General features: G+C 35.1%; 1 long non-coding RNA gene across 1 annotated transcript; it reads right to left on the bottom strand.

Annotated features, from left to right (window-relative positions):
* Positions 1 to 7473: 7473 nt before the first annotated feature.
* Positions 7474 to 8003, bottom strand: LOC131994327 (uncharacterized). Its single transcript, XR_009396634.1, has 3 exons — positions 7971 to 8003; positions 7792 to 7906; positions 7474 to 7726 (listed from the first exon to the last, which is right to left on the bottom strand). It is a non-coding gene; the product is annotated as an uncharacterized LOC131994327 (long non-coding RNA).
* Between the last annotated feature and the right edge of the window lie 7193 nt (positions 8004 to 15196).

Below are 15196 nucleotides of genomic sequence, written 5' to 3'. Positions count from 1 at the left end.
TTCGAAGATAGGCTATATCGGACTATATCTTCATATAGCCCCATATAGACCGATCCGCCGATTAAGGGTCTTAGACCCATAAAAGCCACATTTATTATCTGATTTTGCTAAAATTTGAGACAGTGAGCTGTGTAAGGCCCTTCGATATCCTTCCTCAATTTGGGTTAGATTGGTCCAGATTTGGATATTGCTGCAATATAGACCGATCCCCCGATTTAGGGTCTAAGGCCCATAAAAGCCACCCGATATTGCTGAATTTTAGGACAGTGAGTTGTGTTAGGCCTTTCGACGTTCTCGATTTAAGCTCGATCTCTCGATTTAAGCTCTTGCGCCCATAAAAGGCGCATTTATTGCCCGATTTGAACAAAATTTGGGACAGTGAGTTGTGTTAGGCCCTTCGACATTCTTCTTCAATTCAATGTTGAAACTTGGTTGAATAATGACTTCTATAATGAGGAGTTTTTTGATAGCCGACTGTTTCAAGTTTTTCGAAAAGATAGAAGTGCTTTTAGCACAGGAGATTTTAATTGGGGTAAATTAATTTGGTCTAAAGTTCCAGATTCTGCAACCATATATGCAACTAATGTTAATTCTAAGACTGAAATAAATTTTGTTGATAGTTTCTTAAGTATTAACTTATGTCAGATAAATTGTTTTGATAATCTAATAAATCGAGTGTTGCCTAAATTTTTATAAGTGACAATCTAAAGTTTGCTATTGAAATGTGTATAAATCTTTTCTGTAATGCAGACATGCATCATGCTGCCTTAGAAATAGATTTAGATTTCATAATGTTTCCAAAAATTTGTAATTTTTCCTGAAATTTGTAATTTTGATTCATAAAATTTTTCAATCCGTTTTATGACAGCTCGGCCTCGAATTTCGTTTTTGATGTTATGAATATAATTAATAGTTTAACAAATGAAGACATGCGTCCCTTTAAGGGTATATAAACTTCCTTGGTATACTCCTGGTCTAAAAAAGTTCAAAAACCAAAAAAAATACACTGTTGATAAAGTGCGGTTTTAAATATTTTTAGTTCTTTGATTGAAATTTGTATTTGTTCTTTTCAAATGTTTATGAATTATAGTTTTATTATTTTTAATTCGGTTAATGTTTTATCCAATAATGTAATTAACATTGAATTCTTACATTAAATTTTCCATTTATCTTACAAACTATATGGCACAGAAGGAATTTCAAGTGACAAAATAAAGTAACACTTCTCTAATAAATATTATAAAACATTAAATAACATTAAAATTTGGTATGAAGTTGCTCCTCCTTTATAATTTATGACTTCTCTCAGTCTTTTCGGCATACTTAAAGCAAGGTTCTTCAAAGTATTTGTTGGAATTGCCCTCCATTCACTTTAAATTTTTTCCCAAAATGTTTGAAGATTTGATCTGGATTCCATCGGAATTTTGTCATCTAGGATAGCCCAAAGATTCTCTATGGGGTTTAGATCAGGACTTTGAGCAAGCCATTCTAATTTTTCAACGAAATTTTCTTTTTGAAAGATGAACTCCCCCAAGCCAATTTCCTCCGCACTGCTATAAAGATATTCTTCCAAAATATTTACATAGTGTTCTCCAGTCATTTTAGAGTAAATTTTTACGAGCCTATAAAAACCTGTAGAGAAAAACATCCCCATACCATTAGGCTTCCTCCACCATGCTTTGCAGTATGTATAAAGTTTTTCGATTTTAGCCTTTCTGTTGGTTCACACCACACTCTTTTCCGATTTTTGCAATTTTTAAGTTCATATTTTGACTTTTCTGTCCAAATAACTTTATTCGAAAATGATTCAGGCATATTTATTTTTTTTTTCTTAGCGAAGGCACTTTTTAAATCCCTTTCATTAAGTCTTCTTTGGACAGTTCGAGTCAAAATATTTAATTCTAGCTTCTCTTTTATATCTCAGGCTGTCGTAAAAGAATTTATCTTTGCTAGATTTGTAATATGATCATATGATCATTGCAATATGATCATCAATATATGATAAGCAATATTGAACGAAAAAGTTAGGTACTTTGCTTCAAATTATTCTTTTTTATTAACTTACCACAAATTATTGTAAAAAAAATCAGGAATATATTATAAATTTAACGATTTATTAAAAAACGCACTTTATAATGTCGCGAAGACTTTTTTTACACTACAATACTTTTACATCAGAAATCTGAAAGAACGAGTTTAAAAATTTCAAATGTTTATGGAATAATTGTTGCAGTCCAGCAAATAACGGGACAATAAAAAAAAATAAATAATACACGTAGATAAAAAATATTGCGGATTAATGAAGAAGGGTACACAACCGCACTTTATTTTGTCCGACCATATAAGTTTTACAAATAGCACAAAGCCACTAATGATAATGATAACATGCGTTTTTATAAGCCTTAATCCCCTGCCTTAATAAGTTTTCGTATAAAGTGTATTTATTGGACTTTCAGAATAGGATTATAGACAATCCAAAGTCTTTTTGGCAATATGTTCATAACAAAAAATCTAGTAATGAATATCCTTCACCAATGTGTGTTGAAGATAAATCTGCTTGCGAAACACTTGAAATAGTTACTTTGTTTGCCAATCTTTCCGAATCAACGTTAAGTCATGATTTGCGCTTTATCTCAATTTCTAATTTAGATCTGATTAAGTCGTGTTTTGATTTTGGTTTTCTTCAATTTGAAGAGAACGATGTATTAGACGCAATTGATGCACTAGATGGTTCTGTTAAACTTAATATGGATGGATTATCTGTTTTTCTCTATTAGTCTTCCTTTGAAGCCAATTTTTAATAAATGCTCGAGGTCTGAAATATTCATTGATAGGTGGAAAGTATCATTTGTTACTCCCGTTTTTAAGAGTGGTAATAAGTCTAATGTAGCATATTATAGACCTATATCCAAGCTATCAAATATATCAAATCCATTAACGTTCTTAGATTTTCGTTTAAATTGTTTTAAAAAAGATCACTAGTGGATTCGATTTATTTGGATCTTTCTAAAGCTTTTGACAAAGTTTCACATACGATTTTTTTAATTGCTAGATTGGAAAAAATGGGCTTTCATTCTATCATTTTGAATTGGATAGAATCTTATTTGTTGAATAAATTGTATTTGGTGTCTATTGATGAGTTAAATTCTCAATACTATATTGCCATATCTGGAGTGCCTCAAAGTAGTATCTTAGGACCATTGTTATTCATCTTATTTATAAATGATGTTTACAGTTGTGTATCGAATTCGGGCTGTATGCTGATGATTTGAAGCCTTATAAATGTGTAAATAATTTGCTAAATGCAATCCAATTGCAATGTGATCTAAATGCCATAGTGGAGTGGTGTAATATAAATTGTTTGCAATTTATATCAAAAAGTGTTCTTATGTTTTTTTTTTTAGCCGGATAAAACCTACTGTACTAATGGAGTAATATGTACTTGGGAGTCCTATTAAACAAGTCACGGAAGTGCTTGATCTTGGTGTACTTTTTAATTTAAACTAACTCTTTAATGCTCACGTTGATTACGTAATGCCGAAGCCTTATGCACTTCTGGTATTCATAAAACAACACAGTTCTGAATTTTATGATGTATATGTATGTTAGATCTAAAGTAGAATATGCAAAAATTATTTGGAATCCGTCAAATCATACAAAGTTTTATCGCGTGGAACGTGTTCCAAGAAAATTTATTAAATTTCGTTTGAATTAATTAAACTTTACCGAACCAATTCCTTCTTATGAATCTCGTTGAATTTCCCACTTTTGTCTAAACGAAGAATTTTTCAAAGCATTTTATTTGTATACACAATTATTTGTTTATTTATAGATTGTCCCTATGTAGTAAATCAAATTTCAATTAATGTTCCTTCCAGGAGTTTGGGAAATACTGAGTTCTTTAATATGCCTTACCATGTAACTAATTATGCCATGAATGAGCCAATTATAAGGACCCTTTAGGGAGTTCAATAAAATTAATTTTATTTATGATATAGATATTATCTTTTAACATTAATGAATTAAAAAGGCTGTTAGAATTAATTTACTATTAGGCAATTTGTCTGTAAGAATTATAATCCACAGATTGAATAAATAAATAAATAACATTTTTCATTGAAAAATTTGTTTTGACAACATAGACATCGTTTTTATACACAAACTTTCAAGAATTAAAGTTTTTCGGAGTATTGAAGTTACATTATATTTTTCTGATGGTTCTATGCTCTTCCTCACAATTTTCAATTTCTTGACAAAGGTTTCTGGCTTGGGTATGCATTTAACAGTATTTTCCATCAGAACTTTTGAAACAGTAAGCAATTCAGATGCCCTATGTACACATTGAACAGTTGACTATTGGCCATATTTTATTGCAATATATTTAATCTTTTAATTAAAAATCAATTTGTGTTTGTTTGTATGTTTGTGTGTTCCTTATAGACTCAGAAACGGCTGAACCGATTTTCTTGAAATTTTCACAGATGGTGCATAATGACCCCGGAAATGGGTGGTGCTATTTAAGCGAAATTTTGTTTGCTCTCATATAGTACCCTAAAAATAAAAATTTGGTATCCAAATTTCGGATGGGGTACCTACCAAACATATATTTAGACCAATCACGACAATATGGGACTCAAATGAAAGGTATTTAGGATAAGAAAACGTAACTAATATCCAATTGTCGGACCAAGTGCTAGGGAGACCATCCTAAGCCACAAAACAACCCTAAATCGGACATATTTACCGACCATGGCAATATGGAACTCAAATAAAGGGCATTTGCGAGTAGAATACGAATCTGATATCCAAATGTGGGACCACGTTTCTGGGGGTCCACCCCTTCCCCAAAACACCCCCCAAACTAAACTTATTTACTGACCATGGGAAAATGGGGCTTAAATAAAAGGTATTTGAGTGTAGAATACGAATCTGATATCCAAATATGGGATCAAGTGTTTGGGGGGTCAGCCTCTCACCCCCCCAAAGGGGGAAAAATTTGCGACCATAGCAATATGGGGCTCAAATGAAAGGTCTTTGGGAGTAAAGCTCGAATTTGATATCATTATTCGGGAAAAATGTCTATGGGGCCACGCCACCCCCACAACACCACCCAAATAGTAAGTATTTTCTGATTATTGCAATATGAGGCTCAAATAAGAAGGTTTTTAAAGTGGAACACGAATCCGATATTCATTTCCAAGGCCAACCCACTGAATGGCCGCCCATCGCCCAAAACACCCCCAAGCCGGTCATGTTTGCCGACATGGAAATATGGGGGTCAAATTAAAGGTATGTGGGTGTAGACCACGTATCTGAAATCAACATTAGGGGCCAACTGTCTAGCCAATATGTGGCTCAAATGAAAGATATTTGAGATTAAAAAACGAATTTGATAACCTATTTTGGGGCCATGTGTTTGGGGGACGCCTCATCCTGTAATCTCCTCTTAAGCCAATTGCAATATGGAGTTTAAATAATTGGTATTAGAGAGAAGAGCACGATGCTGATATTTTTTCAGAGCCAAGTATCTGGGGGACCACCTCTCCCCCGAAATCACCCCCAAAATCAGACACCATGGGAATATCGGGCTGAAATGAAGTGTTTTAAGAAAGGAGTACACCTTACATCCAAACTTAAATTCGTAGACCAATAAAGATCATATGGGATTCAGATGAAGGCACTTATATTGAATGTGAAGTTAGCATGGTATTTCACTAAAAGATCTATAAATGTCGAAAATAAATATTCCAAGGAAACTTTTGTTCCATATAATGTTAAAGAAGGCGTAGCGGAGCGGGCCCGGGTCAGCTAGTATATAATGAAATATACAATATATGTATAGATTGTGTTGCCCAAAAAGTAATTGCGGATTTTTTAAAAGAAAGTAAATTCATTTTTAATAAAACTTAGAATGAACTTTAATCAAATATCCTTTTTTTACACTTTTTTCTAAAGCAAACTAAAAGTCAAAGCTAATAACTGACAGAAGAAAGAATGCAACAATTACAGAGTCACTAGCTGTGAAAAAATTTGTTAACGCCGACTATATGAAAAATCCGCAATTATATATATATATATATATATATATATATATATATATATATATATATATATATATATATATATATATATATATATATATATATATATATATATATATATATATATATATATATATATATATATATATATATATATATATATATATATATATATATATATATATATATATATATATATATATATATATATATATATATATATATATATATGCAATTTCCCATGTTTAGTAATTTTGTACAACAAGCCGATTACCGGATTAGATGTATGTTTATACTGGCATGAGGCGGGTTAATTTCTGCACCCACTTTTCAACCTAATTATATTGGATATATTTTCTTGTTACAGCCTCACACTACCCCGATCTGCCTGGGTTGTTATAATCTCTTATTTTATTTTCTTATTACTTTTTTTTTGTTATTTCTGACCACTGTATTTCACTAGTACACCAATACTGCAACTTTTGATCTCTTCCTATTGTTCCACATAAATTCATAAGTGATAAGTAAATTTTCGACAACAGAAAATAGACATTTTCAGCACCCAGAAACACAGGCCTCTTTTAAGAGCTGAACGAACGAACACATGAACGTTATTTGTTTCCACCTTCTTTTATCAATGAAGGTCTTCTTCCAAAAGTCAGCTGACTAATACAGAGAAGTATGCAGCAAAGCCACATTATCTATCGTATACTGATGTATTATGGGCTCTGTACACACCTCCCCATGTCACTGCCAGTGATTACTATATCAAACATAAGCAAAACAAGAAATACGCAATTCTGGAAACTGAATATTTTTCTGTTTTCAAGTGAAAGAGAATATAAAATAAAAAAAGAAAACGTTTTTCTGCAAAATCAAAACAAGACGTCGAGTCTGGTTTTACGTAATTATTGTGGATGCCCGCAGACGCCATACGTTACGTACGCGTATAGAAATAGATGTACATAATTGCGTACTTTGTATTTTTTCCCAAGGACCTATGTACTTATTTTGTGAGCGAGAGAAAAGAGAATACCTTTGCACCACCATAATCGCTATTTTTATTTTGGTTAAATTTTGTACGTCAATTGTTTTGTACAAATCGTTTTCACTGGACATTTAAGTAGAATTTCAAATGAGATGTGCAGAAGAATGGACAGAAATGCTGAAAAACAATTGAAAAGCGTTAAATACGAATTTCCAATGACTTACAAAGCATTTCTATGACCTACAAAGCAAGAAGCAAACTTTTAAAATAAAGGTGGATATTACACTCAAAATTACCCAATGGTTGAGTTAAAATAACCCACTTGCGAATAAACTTGAACTTCATATAGCGCTAAAGAGAATTTTATTCGTTTTTAGTTAATGCATTTCTAAAATATGATTACATCAAATGAACTTCGTTATGATTCAACGTTAAATTCCTCTTTATTCAATGCATATGATAAACAATCGTGAAAGATAATTTGAACTGAACTCAATACAAGTGATGGAATAAAATGTTCGAAATTTTTACTGTATGTCAATACATCTGTACAAACTTTTTGAAAAATCTCTGCTATGTATAAACCTGTCCTTCTGATCCTGAAACCTGTTACCCAAAAATGTATTTTTTGAGCATTTACCCAAGCACCATATTTTCATAGAAGTTTCAATACGCCATATCCACAATATTTTATAGACTGTTGAAAAAGAAATGAAAGGGTTCAGTATAGGTACATAGTTTTACTTTCAATCTAATACTTACCATGAAAGGTGTACGTCCGTGTGGAATTCGTAGTATAAATCCTTTGCGAAATCATTTGCGTTAAAATAATGCATCGCTACGTAAATTGTATTTCGCATTTCAATTTTCAAAGTTCCTGCACACAAAGATAAATAAAAACAAGAAAAAATTTTTAGTGTTTTTCAATTTCCAATGCTTACCAAAATTTCAAGCCATATCTCGCTGCATGTTTGGGCTATTCTGAGCAGTAGCGATGTAAACTAATTTCCACTATACCATTGCATATTACATTTCGTCTTGTACTTGTGTTCTGAGATGAGGAAAAACAAGTAAAAGCGTGCTAAGTTCGGCCGGGCCGAACCTTGGGAACCCACCACCATGGATTCTGCTAAATTTTATAAAAAATAAGTTTAGTTGAAGGGCATAATTGGACCGTTGGAAATCACCGTTGTTGGAAATTATAACAGAACGAATGTGCAACATTTTAACGAAATCGGACAAAAATTGCGGCTTTAAGGGGCTAAAGATGTCAAATCGGGAGATCGGTTTATATGGGAGATATATCTAAACCTGAACCGATATGGTTCATTTGTAACCCCCTACGACCTACGTCAATATTAGGTATCTGTGCATCGTTCGACTGCTATAGTGATTTCTGTTCGACTCAGAATGTCGAGACGATCAAGAATATACATATGTACATTATGGGGTCTTAGGTCAATATTTTGAGGTGTTAAAAACGGAATGACTAGATTAGTATACCACCATCCTATGATGGTGGGTATAAAAACATTATTTGAACAGAAAGAAAAGATGGATATCGCAACCAGTGTTGCCACTCAAAAAATTATTTCCTACGAAAATTTAAGAAAAATCTTACCAAATGTTCTACAAGCTAAAATGTCCTTTGACCATTCCTTTGCAGTCCATGAAATGATTTTTTTTCAACCCTTCAAAGAATACATACTGGATCGTTGTATTCATAGTCGATCTAGACATAAGATGAAAGATATATCTTCATATAACACCCTTTATACCGATCTTCCCCTAAGAAATCTTGAGTACATAAATTTTCGATGCAAGGGTTTGAGCCCAGAAATATGCATTTACTAACCATTTTCGACATTACAATGGACCCTTTTACACCTTTGTATGCACCTGGCCTATATCCCTGTTGTCCTCTTTTTTTACCAAGAATTTATGAAAATCGGAAGAGATCCCTTAACCGTCATACCAGGTACAGTCAATGTTATAACTTAGCCCCTTTTTCCTGACATTTGAAGCAGTGAGACCCCTTGTAACAGTATTTAACCCATCGACATTCAAGGTTTTATTCTCCGCGAATACAAAGAATCGACAAGAAGTGAAATAATTGTAAGTTGTCCTCGGCAATTTTTTCAGCACACAAAAATGGGTTTTTATATGATGGAAAAACCTACCAAAAAAACCTGAGGTCAGCCTACCAAAAACGGCGGCACTGATCGTAACTCGCCAAATTTACCTTGGTCATTTTATTTCGTATTTTTCATTTGTCATTTATTTTCTTGTTATCGCGCACAACTTTACTTGGCGAATGCGTACATCAGACTGTTTGTGCGACACGGGAATGGTTTGCATGGTTTCATGACATAATTAACAGGTAGTGTACCGTAAAGAGCTAAGTACAAATTTTTTCTCGCGAAGTGCGCTATCTGTCCACGAGTTTTGGTTGTGTGTGTGTATTATAGTTTAGAACCAATGCGAAAAATGGCGCGAACTAGTTTAGTTTTAAGCTTAGTTTAGTTTTAAGCTTAGTACAGTTTTAAACCATAATCAAAATCACAGTTGCACTAATTACTGATTTTGACAGATAGTGTACTCAATATTTTGTTGTTGGGCGACTGCCACTACCTGTAAATGAATATATGTTGCATGCTTTCAGCTGTTGCCTGTGTGTGTAGCTGACGCCCTTTTGCCGGCGGCACACGCATCTGCATTGCTCTGAATGGTTTATGGCGCAGATGGGAATGGTTTATGGCAGATGCTCGCGAGCATAGGAAAAACAACCAAACGCACACGGACTAGAGATGGCAAACTATCGATAATTGCAACGTTCAATATTCCTAATAATAATTATCGATAGTATAGTTAGTTTCCTATTACCTATATTTCAAACGAAAATAAGAAGGAAAAATCTGGAGATCGATTTATACAGAAGCTAATTGAATAAAGCCGAATTTAATAGGGCAGTTGGAAGTTATGAGAGAAATCATTGTATATAATTTAAGCCCAATTGGATGAAAATTACGCAATCAGTCTCGCATCGCTTATTTTTGTTCAATATTGCAAACTATTTAACATTGACGATAATATCTATAGGAAAAATTTCAATGGCTATTCAGACAAAAAATAAAATATTGATGGTACGATCGATATTTTGCCAGCTCTAGCTCAAATCCTGGTGAGAACATTGGAAAATTGTTCAGCGTTGGTTATGTCCTCTTAAAGCTGGAGACATTTGTATGACAGCCATGTTAAAAACTGTGATGGTCTTATCGTCGGCTCCCTGTTAGGCTGCATTCAGTTTCCTATCACTGCACTGTCTGATGTTTCATCATTCTCTATCCTAGTCTTTGGAGGCTTGTGAAAGTCGTTGAAGGTTCCATCGTCGGGTCCCTGTTCGTTAAAACTGTGTTGAGTCTCTAGTCCCTGTACTGGTTGATGAATTAGTATTAGGATCTTTGCTTATCCTAATCTTCCCAACATTGCGAGAGTCGGTAATGGTCTCGTTGTCGGCCCCCTGTTCGTTACGCGGTATTGTGTGTCTTGTCACTGCCATGCCTGATGTCTCAGTACGAAGATCTTTCCCTATCGTAGACAGAAAAAAGTTGGTCCACATTTTAAGATCAAAGAATCAAATTTTTAAAATAAAGATGCTATCTTTAAATTAAATTTCCCTTTACTTACAGAGACGGCCATCCGTTTCAAATTTCGATAGCTGATTGATTCTTATTTTACTTTACACAATTATCATTTTATGAAAAAAATTTTTTTTTAACTTAGCATCGTGAAAAAGATCTAAAATCTTAAAGACGCTCCTGTTTCTAAGACTATTTTGCGTCTTGAACTAAGGTACACTGTCATCTTGTCGCAAAGTCAATTTCCATATTTTCTACGATATTTTGATCTTCTTTTTAGTTAGTTTTTAGTTCTCTTTAAATAGAAGACGCAGAGTTAAGGATATTTTAACCTACTGTTTAAATAAAAAATCCTTAATATAAAGGAAAATATTTTTCACCAAAGGAAATGTATCCTTAAAAAGTTGGAAAATTGATAATCTTTTAATAAAGTTCGCTGACCTTTGGCTGGAACGTTTTAAATTAGACAAACATTTTTTAGTGTGCAAAAACCCCCTCGAGTTCTTAAATTCCAAAGCCCAGATCCCCCATTTGGGCACATGTTTTTTACTTCATATGTCTCCTAAATTCATACAAACAACTTTTACAAAAAAATGCCGATTTTTTTATCGATTTTTTTTTTAAATTAGAGCAGAATTTATGTTTGGCTTTTAAGGGCACTTTTATCTGCAAATACAACAAGTAAAAGCGTGCTAAGTTCGGCCGGGCCGAATCTTATATACCCTCCACCATGGATCGCATTTGTCGAATTGTTTTCCCGGCATCTCTTCTTAGGCTAAAAAGGATATAAGAAAAGAGTTGCTCTGCTATTAAAACGATATCAAGATATGATCCGGTTCGGACCACAATTAAATTATATGTTGGAGACCTGTGTAAAATTTCAGCCAATTCGTATAAGAATTGCGCCCATTGGAGCTCACGAAGTAAAATAGAGAGAACGATTTATATGGGATCTGTATCGGGCTATAGACTGATTCAGACCATAATAAACACGTTTGTTGATGGTCATGAGAGGACCCGTCGTACAAAATTTCAGGCATATCGGATAATAATTGCGACCTCTAGGGGTCAAGAAGTCAAGATCCCAGATCGGTTTATAAGGCAGCTATATCAGGTTATGAACCGATTTGAACCTTATTTGACACAGTTGTTGGATATCATAACGAAATACTTCGTGCAAAAATGCATTCCATTCGGATAAGAATTGCGCCCTCTATAGTCTCAAAACGTCAAGACCAAAGATCGGTTTATATGGCAGCTATATCAGGTTATGAACCGACTTGTATTTTATTTGACATAGTGGTTGAAAGTAAAAATAAAATACGTCATGCAAAATTTCAGCCAAATCGGATAGGAATTGCGCCCTCTAGAGGCTTAAGAAGTCAAGACCCAAGATCGGTTTATATGGCAGCTATATCAGGTTATGGACCGATTTGAACCATACTTGGCACTGTTGTTGGATATAATAACAAAGCACGTCGTGCAAAATTTCGTTCTGATCGGGTAAGAATTGCGCACGCTAGAGGCTCAAGAAGTCAAGACCCAAGATCGGTTTATATGGCAGCTATATCAGGTTATGGACCGATTTGAACTATACTTGGCGTAGTTGTTGAATATCATAACAAAACACGTCGTGCAAAATTTCATCCCAATCGGATAAGAATTGCGCACTCTAGAGGCTCAAGAAGTCAAGACCCAAGATCGGTTTATATGGCAGCTATATCAAAACATGGACCGATATGGCCCATTTACAATACCAACCGACCTACACTAATAAGAAGTATTTGTGCAAAATTTCAAGCGGCTAGCTTTACTCCTTCGGAAGTTAGCGTGCTTTCGACAGACAGACGGACGGACGGACGGACGGACGGACGGACGGACGGACGGACGGACGGACGGACAGACGGACGGACATGGCTAGATCGACATAAAATGTCACGACGATCAATAATATATATACTTTATGGGGTCTCAGACGAATATTTCGAGTAGTTACAAACAGAATGACGAAATTAGTATACCCCCCATCTTATGGTGGAGGGTATAAAAAGAGTTATTATGAAATCTCTATTAGTTTTTTCTTAGAATTTGGCAGCCCGAACAATTTTACGAAATGCCGAGGTAACCAACTTAAGGGGCCTGCCAAGAGACGCCCGAACAACTTAAGGCTTTGAAATTTTGCACAAGGTTTTGCTTACACCTCAGCTCTAACCATTTCAAAGAGACATCTCTATCCGTTTCCAAATGGTATGTTGGAAACTATTTTTTTCAATTTTTTTTCTCATTGTGCGACGCCATATTTTTTTGCCGCTCCTATGACATTTCTCTTCAGTAAGGTTTACTATGACAATTCTCTTCAGTAAGGTTTACTATGGATGTGTATGTATGTGTGAATTGGGATGAGCAACAACTTGAAAATAATTCGGATTTTCATCGAAAAATCATCTTCAGCGATGAGGCCATTTCTGGCTGAATAGTTTCGTCAATAGGCAATCATTGCATCCCGAAAAATTATGTTTTGGTGAGGTTTGTGGGCCGACGGCGACATTGGGCCGTACTTCTTCCGTAATGATCAGTACCAACACATTACTGTGAATAGGAATCACTACTGCTCAATGATAACAGAATATTTTTGGCCGCAATTGGATGATATGGACTTGGATGACATGTGGTTCCAACCGGACGACTCCACAAGTCACACAGCGAATGTCACAATCAATTCATTGGAAACCAAGCTTAGAGAACGTGTTACCTCATGAAATTGCCCAGTCGATTGGCCGCCTCGGTCTTGCGATTTGACGCCGTTAGACAATTTCCTATGGGCCTATGCCAAGTCTATGGTTTATGCCAACAAGCCAGCGACGATTGATGGCCTTCGTCCGAATATCGAACGCGAAATTCCAGCAGTATCGGCCGATTTATACTTGAAAACTGTCGAAAATTGGGTTCAGCGTCTGGACTTCTGCAAGCGTGCCTGTGGTGGCCATGCAAAAGAAATTGAGTTCCATACATAATGGCATCGAACGTACTTTCAGAGAAATAAATAACTTCATTGATATCCACAACCGTTTTTGTTTAATTAAAAAAAAAACCTTTGTAGCGCTCTTATTGAAAAACCCGCTAGTTGTGCCTGCGAAAGCGAAACCCCATTTTCTTTTGCCAGCGGCGTCGGTAGATTTATCCCTAGTGACGACACAACCACAAAAGAGTGCCGACAAACTCTACAAGATTTTTTTTTCAATATTTTGTATTTAAAACAGCAGATTTTGTAAGCTAAAATTGCTGTACGAAATGTTTGCTTAAACAAGTTTAATGAAACCACCGTAGCACAGAGGTTAGCATGTCCGCCTACGGCGCTGAACGCCTGGGTTCGAAAAAAATTTTCGGCGGTGGTTTTCCCCTCACGTAAAAACTTCTCTCCAAAAAGGTGTCGCACTGCGACACGCTGTTCGGACTCGGCTTTAAAAAGGAGGCTCCTTATCATTGAACTTTAGCTTGAATCGGACTGCACTCGTTGATATGTAAGAAACTTTGCCCCTATTCCTTAGTGGAATGTTCAGCAATAATGTCTGCTTTATTGTTTAAGCAAACATTTTTGCTGTTTGGAATGACAAATTTTGTTGAGTGTAGGAGCAAAGGCACTCACATCTATGGGAAGGACGGACAACATACTACGGTGCGACTTCTGAAAGGATTTAATTACCTTAAAAGTGTACGAGAAAAGCAAATGTGTTAACAGGAGGTTTATCCTCACGATATATAAATGTTTCTGTATGTTAACACGAACTTTATTTTTCTACGAGAAACCCAACCGACTGCTTCAAAACCTAGATTGCAGTCACTTCCGCAGCCAAAATTGGTTAATTTTTCAATAAAACCCAAATGCTACAACTTCACACTTTAGGGCCATACAAGTTAAAAACAACAAGTAAAAGCGTGCTAAGTTCGGCCGGACCGAATCTTATATACCCTCCACCATGGAGCGCATTTGTCAGTTCTTTTCCCGGCATCTCTTCTTAGGTGAAAAATGGCATAAGAAAAGAAAGAAAGAAAAATCTGCTATTAGAGCGATATAAAGATATAATCCGGTTTAGACCACAATTAAATTATATGTTGGAGACCTGTGTAAAATGTCAGCCAATTCGAATAAGAATTGCGCCCTTTGGGGGCTCAAAAAATAAAATAGAGAGATCGATTTATATGGGAGCTGTATCGGGCTATAGACCGATTCAGACCATAATAAACACGTATGTTGATGGTCATGAGAGGATCCGTCGTACAAAATTTCATTCCAATCGGATAGGAATTGCGCACTCTAGAGGCTCAAGAAGTCAAGACCCAAGATCGGTTTATATGGCAGCTATATCAGGTTATGGACCAATTTGAACCATACTTGGTACAGTTGTTGGATATCATAACAAAACACGTCGTGCAAAATTCCATCCCAATCTAGAGGCTCAAGAAGTCAAGACCCAAGATCGGTTTATATGGCAGCTATATCAAAACATGGACCGATATGGCCCATTTAC

This window comes from Stomoxys calcitrans, chromosome 1, assembly GCF_963082655.1.
Source record: "Stomoxys calcitrans chromosome 1, idStoCalc2.1, whole genome shotgun sequence".
NCBI lineage: Eukaryota > Metazoa > Arthropoda > Insecta > Diptera > Muscidae > Stomoxys > Stomoxys calcitrans.
Note: the sequence above shows the minus strand (reverse complement) of the source record. Positions and strands in the feature narration are given on the sequence as shown.